The following is an 11,928-nucleotide window of genomic DNA, read 5'->3' as shown; positions in this document are numbered from 1 at the left end:
AAGAAATTGCTTGTCAGACTAGGGTAATTGAGAAATAGGATGTCTGTGGACTTTTGAGTAGATCTCAAAGATTCTGATTTATATTGTCAGTGTTGGCGAAAAATGTTTCTGTTCCTTGTCCTGATTTTCACTTGAATATACGAAGTTTTTACCAACTCCATCGCCGATATCGGCTTCCAGAATTTTGATTAAAGTCGAATATTCTTCACATTGCCGTTCTCTATTTATCTTTGAAAATTCTCAATGGATTTCAAAGTTGATATAATTGTTTTGTCCTAAACCATATATTAAAAGATCATTTCAGTTATAACCAACGCTTGTCAAGCAAGCTGTAAACCAGTTTTGGAGACAGTGGATTTGTGCATCGTCGGTCCGTCAGTCCGTCCCATATTTGTCATCCATCGAGGGATTTTGATACTGGTACAAATGTTCTCGCTTAGGCCAGAGGCCATATTTTTACCTATTATTTTGAAGTCTAGTCAGAGTGTTTGTCTTCATGAAATCTGGGCCAAGATTGAAACTATGTCATCTGGGATAGAAAAAAGTAGGCCAGTAGGTAAAAGCACAAAAAACCTTGAAAACGCTAGGTCAATTTTCTACATAATCTTTATTAAACTTGGTCAGAATTGTTTTCGTTATAAAGGCTAGTTATTATTATTATAATTATACCAGATTTATATAGCGCCCTTTTCATGATAAACACATTCAAAGGCGCTTTACATAGCACAAACGCAGCCACACAGGGTGCGAAATTCATCCTCTACTAGTACAGACACAGAGCAATCTGACCAGAGGGACAGAGTGAGATAAAGCACCCAGAACAGATGGAGAGAAATCCTTTTTAGATACAGGCCTGTCCAGCTAACTTAGCCTAGCTCTTTGCGAATAGACAGTCTGGCTCTTTAATGTGCCCGGGGTATAGCACCGATACACGCGAAGCCGTCTTTCCTGGGAAGAACCAGTACATGCCTCTAAGTTAGGTGGGAGACACTCAAGAGCATCCCAGAAATTTCGGGTGCCTGGACCGAGATTCGAACCCCGGACCTCTGGATTGACAGTCAAGTGTGTTACCACTAGACCACCGGCCCATGTTTAAGTTTAAGTTCCAAGGTGGATCATCTTCGGTCTTTAACAGGTCGCTAGGTCAAATTATACACATAATTGAGGAAAGTGCAGTCAATCCAAGATTTCAAACCCGGCACCACGGTATGTTAATACAAAGTGATTTACATAGTTTACGTAAATCTTACTATCACTTGGATGAAATTATGTTCCGTTTTGTCACTTCGCGAGTTTGAAAATAGTTTCTCGGTTACTATAGACCACAACTGCATGAAACTTCGCATGTCCCTTCCCTATAGGCTCGATCGCTCTTGTTATCAGTTTGCTGAAATTATACCCCTTTTAATTTAATATTACGAAAATGTAAGTGAATTTCAGTGAGTTAGCACCTCGGTAACAACACATCAAAACTGAATGAGGCTCTACTCGTCCTTTCCATAATTTCTATAGTACGAACTAAGTTTCATATTTGATAGAATTTTCTCCCTTTTGTTACTTGAATTATCCCCCTACTTAAACTAAAATCTCAGCAACCATATGTTTCTTCTGTCGTTCTGGAATACACTTTGCTAGACTTTGCTCAGTCCATATTTGACCAAAACAAGTTGTTTTTAAACTGCAGACTATTTCACCAATGTTTTTAAAGTATAATACATTCATGGGAGGTGTATGACTTTTTAACTGCTTTACTCACCTAATATATTTGCACAAAGTTTCAAAGCTATGGCTTTGTATTGTTATAGAAAATTTGAATCACACAAAAAATATCAAAAAATACTAATTTTCTAAGAATCATAAGCAAAACTCGTTCTTGGCCGAATGATGGTTCCTAAGTTTATAAAGTGTCGAGGCTATATATTTCTTACATATTTCAAAAACAGAAAGGCCTAGGCAATATTTTAACCAAAAAGTACCAATTTCATGCAAATAGACCAATGGTTTTAGAGTACCCCAAGATTTAGATACGGTGACTTTGATCAAACGGTACTGAAAGTCACAAAAATCACCAACGCTGAGGTTTGAAACGATGCCCTTCATTCAAGAAAGTGCCTTAAACCACTGCACCATGGAGTAATGTATCAAAGTGCTTTAAACCATTGCACCATGGAGTTATGTATCAAAGTGCCTTTAACCACTGCACCATGGAGTAATGTATCGAAGTGCCTTAAACCACTGCACCACGGAAACCACTGCACAATGGAGTAATGTATCAAGATGTCTTAAACCACTGCACCATGGAGTTATGTATCAAAGTGCCTGAAACCACTGCACCATTTTAACCACTGTATCATGGAGTAACGTATCAATGTGCCTGAAACCATTGCACAATGGAGTAATGTATCTTAGTGTCTTAAACCACTGCACCACGGAGTAATGTATCAAAGTGCCTTAAACCACTGATCCATTGAATAATGTATCAAAATGCCTTAAACCATTGCACCATTTAAACCACTGCACCATGGAATAATGTATCAATGTGCCTGAAACCACTGCGCCATGGAGTAATGTATCAAAGTGCCTTAAACCACTGCACCACGGAGTAATGAAACAAGGTGCCTTAAACCACTGCACCATGGAATAATGTATCAAAGTGCCTGAAACCACTGCACCATTTAAACCACTGTATCATGGAGTAACGTATCAATGTGCCTGAAACCACTGCACAATGGAGTAATGTATCTATGTGCCTTTAAACACTGCACCATGGAGTAATGTATCTATGCGCCTTAAACCATTGCATCATTTAAACCACTGCACAACGGAGTAATGTATCAAATTGCCTTAAACCACTGTACCATGGAGTAATGTATCAAAATGCCTTAAACCACTGCACCATGGAGTAATGTATCAAAGTGCCTTAAAACACTGCACCATGGAGTAACGTATCTATGTGCCTTACACCATTGCATCATTTAAACCACTGCACAACGGAGTTATGTATCAAAGTGCCTTAAACCACTGCACCATGGAATAATGTATCAAATTGCATTAAACCACTGCACCATGGAGTAATGTATCAAAGTGCCTGAAACCACTGCACCATTTAAACCACTGTACCATAGAGTAACGTATCAATGTGCCTGAAACCACTGCACCATGGAGTAATGTATCAAGTGCCTTTGAAAACCACTGCACCACGGAGTAATGTATCAATGTATCAATGTGCCTGAAACCACTGACCATGGAGTAATGTATCAAGTGCCTTAAACCACGGCACCATTTATACCACTGCACCATAGAGTAATGAAACAATGTGCCTTAAACCACTGCACCATGGAATAATGTATCAAAGTGCCTGAAACCACTGCACCATTTAAACCACTGTATCATGGAGTAACGTATCAATGTGCCTGAAACCACTGCACAATGGAGTAATGTATCTATGTGCCTTAAAACACTGCACCATGGAGTAATGTATCTATGCGCCTTAAACCATTGCATCATTTAAACCACTGCACAACGGAGTAATGTATCAAATTGCCTTAAACCACTGCACCATGGAGTAATGTATCAAAGTGCCTTAAACCACTGCACCATGGAGTAATGTATCAAAGTGCCTTAAAACACTGCACCATGGAGTAACGTATCTATGTGCCTTACACCATTGCATCATTTAAACCACTGCACAACGGAGTTATGTATCAAAGTGCCTTAAACCACTGCACCATGGAATAATGTATCAAATTGCATTAAACCACTGCACCATGGAGTAATGTATCAAAGTGCCTGAAACCACTGCACCATTTAAACCACTGTACCATAGAGTAACGTATCAATGTGCCTGAAACCACTGCACCATGGAGTAATGTATCAAGTGCCTTTGAAAACCACTGCACCACGGAGTAATGTATCAATGTGCCTGAAACCACTGACCATGGAGTAATGTATCAAGTGCCTTAAACCACGGCACCATTTATACCACTGCACCATAGAGTAATGTATCAATGTGCCTTAAACCACTGCACCATGGAATAATGTATCAAAATGGCTTAATTAAACCACCACTGCACCATGGAGTAATGTATCTATGTGTCTTAAACCACCCACTGCACCATGGAGTAATGTATCGATGTGCCTTAAACCACTGCACCATGGAGTAATGTGTCTATGTGCCTTAAACCATTGCATCATTTAAACCACTGCACAACGGAGTAATGTATCAAAGTGCCATAAACCACTGCACCATGGAATAATGTATCAAAATGCCTTAAACCACTGCAAAACGGAAACCACTGCACGATAGAGTAATGTATCAATGTGCCTAAAACCACTGCACCATTTAAACCATTGCACCATGCATGGAGTAATGCATCAATGTGCCTTAAACCACTGCACCATGGAGTTATGTATCAAAGTGCCTTAAACCACTGCACCATGGAGTAATGTATCAATGTGCCTTAAACTACTGCACCATGGAATAATGTATCAAAATGCCTTAAACCACTGCACCATTTAAACCACTGCACCATGGAGTAATGCATCAATGTGCCCTAAACCACTGCACCATGGAGTAATGTATCGAAGTGCCTTAAACCATTGCATCATTTAAACCACTGCACAACGGAGTATTGTATCAAAATGCCTTAAACCACTGCACCGTGGAATAATGTATCAAAGTGCCTTAAACCACTGCACCATAGAGTTATGTATCAATGTGCCTGAAACCACTGCACCATGGAGTAATGTATCAGAACGAAGCACTGAAACCGGAATACAATATCTTATTTGGATCAGGGTAGCACTTTTTTATTGTAACTTATGTGCTCATAATGTTTTTGGAGCTTTTTATCATGACACTATTTCATTCCGTGATCATGTAGTTTGTAAACTACTGTGAATTGTTTTAGGTATAATTTAGTTTTCATTCAAAGCAACTAAATATGGCGTCTACCTATTGTCGCCCCCAGAGAATCTCACTACTTCTTGATTTTTCATCTAAGTATACTACCTGACAGACATGTGATTCAAATCTCAACGGAATTCTCGCTGCTGTCAGTAAGAACTTCCTATCTGTAGCTGCACCATAAAATATAAAAGAATATCAACAAAGAATTTCAAAACTTCAATACAATTAAACGTTATGTTATTTATAATGTTTGATAAATTAAAACTTCAAGTTGAAAAAATGGTATCATTTTCACATACAGGCAATTCATGACCCACTTACCAAAACATTACTTGGAGCTTAAAGGATCGTTGTTAATAACCTCCAGGGGAAAAACCTTTCTTGAATCGTATCAATAAACTCAAGTGGAGCTGAAGTAGGGTTTAATGTGAAATAAAATATTCACAATTCCTCTTGTTCTTTTTATTGTTTTTTATTTACTGTATACTTTATTCCATCTCATCTTGAAAGAGCACGGACTTAGAACGAGTTCCATTTCGAGTACATATGAGTTTATCCTGTTACTTTACCAACACTCAATTTGATCGATCTTCCTCATTTTGCTTGTAATATTTGTTACCCTTATTAGCTGGATACATATGGAAGCACTTCAAATGAGTAGACCCTGATTTTCAAATGTAGTTTGACTGGTGTTTTAAATTGATGATATATCTATTACTACAGGTTTGACCTTTCTGTTATAATTTACGGCAAGTTGAAAGTGTATGATAATCCATGAAATTTACTCATATCAGCCTCTTAATAAAATGTCCAGGTGGCTGAAAAAAGAAGTCAAACTGAAAATTTCATGATTTTCAACACCATATATTTTTCTCTAATTTTGAGTTAATATTTGTTATTATGACATCAGCGATATCACGATACTAGTTTATACGACATCAGCGATATAACGATACTAGTATATACGACATCACCGATATAACGGTATTAGTATATAGAAACATCAACGATATAACGATACTTGTATATACGACATAAACGATATAAAGATACTAGTTTATACGACATCAGCGATATAACAATACAAGTACATACGACATCAACGATATAACGATACTAGTATTTACAGTTATACTAGTATATACGTCATCAGTGATATAAAGATACTAGTATATACGACATCAGCGATATAACGATACAAGAATATACGACATCAGCTATATAGCGATACAAGTATATACGATAATGATATTAGCATATACGACATCAACGATACTAGTATATACGATATCAGCGTTATAACGATACTAGTATATGCGACATCAGCGATATAACGATACTGGAATATACGACCTCAACGATATAACGAGACTGAAATATACGACATCAGTGATATAACGATACTAGTATATACGACATCAACGATATAACGATACTAGTATACACGACATCAGCGATATAACGATACTAGTATATACGACATCAACGATATAACGATACTAGTATATACGACATCAGCGATATAACGATACTAGTATATACGACATCAACGATATAACAATACTAGTATATACGACATCAACGATATAACGTTACTAGTACATACGACAACAACGATATAACGTTACTAGTATATACGACATCAACGATATAACGATACTAGTATATACGACATCAGCGATATAACGTTACTAGTATATACGACAACAGCGATATAACGATACTAGTACATACGACAACAGCGATATAACGATACTAGTATATACGACATCAGCGATATAACGTTACTAGTATATACGACATCAGCGATATAACGTTACTAGTATATACGACAACAACGATATAACGATACTAGTACATACGACAACAACGATATAACGTTACTAGTACATACGACATCAACGATATAACGTTACTAGTACATACGACAACAGCGATATAACGATACTAGTACATACGACAACAGCGATATAACGATACTAGTACATACGACAACAACGATATAACGTTACTAGTACATACGACATCAACGATATAACGTTACTAGTACATACGACAACAGCGATATAACGATACTAGTACATACGACAACAGCGATATAACGATACTAGTACATACGACAACAACGATATAACGTTACTAGTATATACGACAACAGCGATATGACGTTACTAGTACATACGACATCAACGATATAACGTTACTAGTTCATACGACATCAGCGATATAACGATACTAGTACATACGACATAAACGATATAACGTTACTAGTATATACGACAACAGCGATATAACGATACTAGTATATACGACATCAGCGATATAACGATACTAGTACATACGACAACAGCGATATAACGTTACTAGTATATACGACATCAACGATATAACGATACTAGTACATACGACAACAACGATATAACGTTACTAGTATATACGACATCAACGATATAACGATACTAGTACATACGACAACAACGATATAACGTTATTAGTATATACGACAACAACGATATAACGTTACTAGTACATACGACAACAATGATATAACGTTACTAGTATATACGACAACAACGATATAACGATACTAGTATATACGACAACAACGATATGACATTACTAGTATATACGACAACAACGATATAACGATACTAGTACATACGACAACAACGATATAACGTTACTAGTATATACGACAACAACGATATGACGTTACTAGTATATACGACAACAACGATATGACGTTACTAGTATATACGACAACAACGATATAACGTTACTAGTACATACGACAACAACGATATAACGTTACTAGTATATACGACAACAACGATATGACGTTACTAGTATATACGACAACAACGATATAACGTTACTAGTACATACGACAACAACGATATAACGTTACTAGTACAAACGACAACAACGATATAACGATACTAGTATATACGACATCAACGATATAACGTTACTAGTACATACGACAACAGCGATATAACGTCACTAGTACATACGACAACAGCGATATAACGTTACTAGTATATACGACATCAACGATATAACGTTACTAGTACATACGACAACAACGATATAACGTTACTAGTACATACGACAACAACGATATAACGTTACTAGTACATACGACAACAACGATATAACGTTACTAGTACATACGACAACAACGATATAACGATACTAGTACATACGACATCAACGATATAACGTTACTAGTACATACGACAACAACGATATAACGTTACTAGTCCAAACGACAACAATGATATAACGTTACTAGTACATACGACAACAAAGATATAACGTTACTAGTACATACGACAACAACGATATAACGTTACTAGTACATACGACAACAACGATATAACGTTACTAGTACATACGACAACAACGATATAACGATACTAGTACATACGACAACAACGATATAACGATACTAGTACATACGACAACAACGATACAACGATACTAGTATATACGACAACAAGGATATAACGATACTAGTACATACGACATCAACGATATAACGATACTAGTACATACGACATCAACGATATAACGTTACTAGTACATACGACAACAACGATATAACGTTACTAGTACATACGACAACAACGATATAACGATACTAGTACATACGACAACAACGATATAACGATACTAGTACATACGACAACAACGACATAACGTTACTAGTCCAAACGACAACAATGATATAACGTTACTAGTACATACGACAACAACGATATAACGATACTAGTACATACGACATCAACGATATAACGATACTAGTACATACGACAACAACGATCTAACGTTACTAGTCCAAACGACAACAATGATATAACGTTACTAGTACATACGACAACAACGATATAACGTTACTAGTACATACGACAACAACGATATAACGTTACTAGTACATACGACCACAATGATATAACGATACTAGTATATACGACAACAACGATATAACGATACTAGTACATACGACATCAACGATATAACGTTACTAGTACATACGACAACAACGATATAACGTTACTAGTACATACGACAACAACGATATAACGATACTAGTACATACGACAACAACGATATAACGATACTAGTACATACGACAACAACGATATAACGATACTAGTACATACGACAACAACGATATAACGATACTAGTACATACGACAACAACGATATAACGTTACTAGTCCAAACGACAACAATGATATAACGTTACTAGTACATACGACAACAACGATATAACGTTACTAGTACATACGACAACAACGATATAACGTTACTAGTACATACGACAACAACGATATAACGTTACTAGTATATACGACAACAACGATATAACGTTACTAGTACATACGACAACAACGATATAACGTTACTAGTATATACGACAACAGCGATATAACGTTACTAGTACATACGACAACAACGATATAACGTTACTAGTATATACGACAACAACGATCTAACGTTACTAGTATATACGACATCAACGATATAACGATACTAGTACATACGACAACAGCGATATAACGTTACTAGTACATACGACAACAACGATATAACGTTACTAGTATATACGACAACAACGATCTAACGTTACTAGTACATACGACATCAACGATATAACGATACTAGTACATACGACAACAGCGATATAACGTTACTAGTATATACGACAACAACGATCTAACGTTACTAGTACATACGACATCAACGATATAACGATACTAGTACATACGACAACAGCGATATAACGATACTAGTACATACGACATCAACGATATAACGATGCTAGTATATACGACATCAGCGATATAGCGTTACTAGTACATACGACAACAGCGATATAACGATACTAGTACAAACGACAACAACGATATAACGTTACTAGTACAAACGACAACAACGATATAACGTTACTAGTACATACGACAACAGCGATATAACGATACTAGTATATACGACAACAACGATATAACGATACTAGTACATACGACAACAACGATATAACGTTACTAGTACATACGACATCAACGATATAACGATACTAGTACATACGACAACAGCGATATAACGATACTAGTATATACGACATCAGCGATATAACGATACTAGTACATACGACATCAACGATATAACGTTACTAGTACATACGACATCAACGATATGACGTTACTAGTACATACGACATCAACGATATAACGATACTAGTACATACGACATCAACGATATAACGTTACTAGTCCAAACGACAACAACGATATAACGTTACTAGTACAAACGACAACAACGATATAACGATACTAGGACATACGACAACAACGATATAACGTTACTAGTACAAACGACAACAACGATATAACGATACTAGTACATACGACAACAACGATATAACGATACTAGTATATACGACATCAACGATATAACGTTACTAGTCCATACGACAATAACCGATATAACGATACTAGCATATACGACATCAACGATATCACGTTACTAGTACATACGACAACAGCGATATAACGTTACTAGTTCATACGACATCAACGATATGACGATACTAGTACATACGACAACAACGATATAACGTTACTAGTACATACGACAACAGCGATATAACGATACTAGTACATACGACATCAACGATATAACGATACTAGTACATACGACAACAACGATATAACGATACTAGTATATACGACGTCAACAATATAACGATACTAGTATATACGACAACAACGATATAAAAAAGCTGATACTCAGCAATATGTCTTTGTATCTTTTGCATAAATTTGTGTTAAAGCCCACTGAAAAATTAGTGATATCATTTTTGGCTCTTTTTAATTATAAAAGATATATAAAGAAAGTATCGGCAGCAAGGTGTACAACAACCTGGATATTGTAAAAGATGATGAAGATTTTATGTTGTTTCTTTTTAGCGAAAAAGATTGTTGGTTTTTATTCATGATACAACGCCAAGTGCACGTACAACGCGGTCCAGTTTGTAGCGAAGAAAGCACGAGGAATTTTACGTCATCCTGACCAAGATTACCATGAAGCAGTTCACCATATTTCTCAATCGTCATCTTTCACAATATTCAGGCTGTGAACAACTTGCTACCGAACAACTTGTTACTTGACTCTTTATAGGTAAGTTATGGCGGGTAACTTTAAGGTCCCCACGGATACAAGGTTTCCTATCTGACTCTATCGAGCCCTAGAACTTAGTGACAAGGCAAAGTTCATACGTCGTTTCATGCGACATTTATTTTGGTAAATACTGGTGCCCTTGTGGTTGATGGTTTCTCATAAAATGTTACAGCTACCATATTCCTGATATGCTCGATCTTCCCATTTCGCTATTTATTACTCCACGCTATTTTATCTCGACGATCTGGTCATAGATTTTACCGGTTTAAACCCCAGCTACCACCATTTAACTATTCTAGTACAAAAATGTACCATTCCAAGAGTGTACCCTTGTCTGCAGCTATTTTAACATCTCACTGGTATGTCCCAAATGTATCATCTAATAATAATGTATATTTCCATTTAAAGATAATGTGTTGCTGAAGAAATTGAATACCCATCAGGTAATCTTTCCTATTTACAAAAACATGTACAAATAAATTATAACCAACGTGAATTTTGGTAGTTTTACCTATCATTTACCTAGTGGCTCTAAAAAGGTAACGGTACATTCGGTAAAACTATAATATTATGTAGGTCGATTATATAAATACATGTTGGAGAGACATCCGATACTAAAGTCTATAATAGATTTCATACCTAGAGATGGTAAACGTTTTACAGAAAAGATGGCTAATGAAAAACTATTAAAGATACTTATTGACAATGTGTATAATTTTATATGAAAACCATAGAACATTACAGTATGTAAGGCATGTCTATCGTACCCGAATCCTGAGATATTGAAACATGAATAAAAGACTTTTTTTTTTCATTTTACTGGAACAGAATTA

This window comes from Mercenaria mercenaria, chromosome 12, assembly GCF_021730395.1.
Source record: "Mercenaria mercenaria strain notata chromosome 12, MADL_Memer_1, whole genome shotgun sequence".
In the NCBI taxonomy this organism is placed as follows: Eukaryota; Metazoa; Mollusca; class Bivalvia; order Venerida; family Veneridae; genus Mercenaria; species Mercenaria mercenaria.
This window is presented reverse-complemented; position numbering follows the sequence as displayed.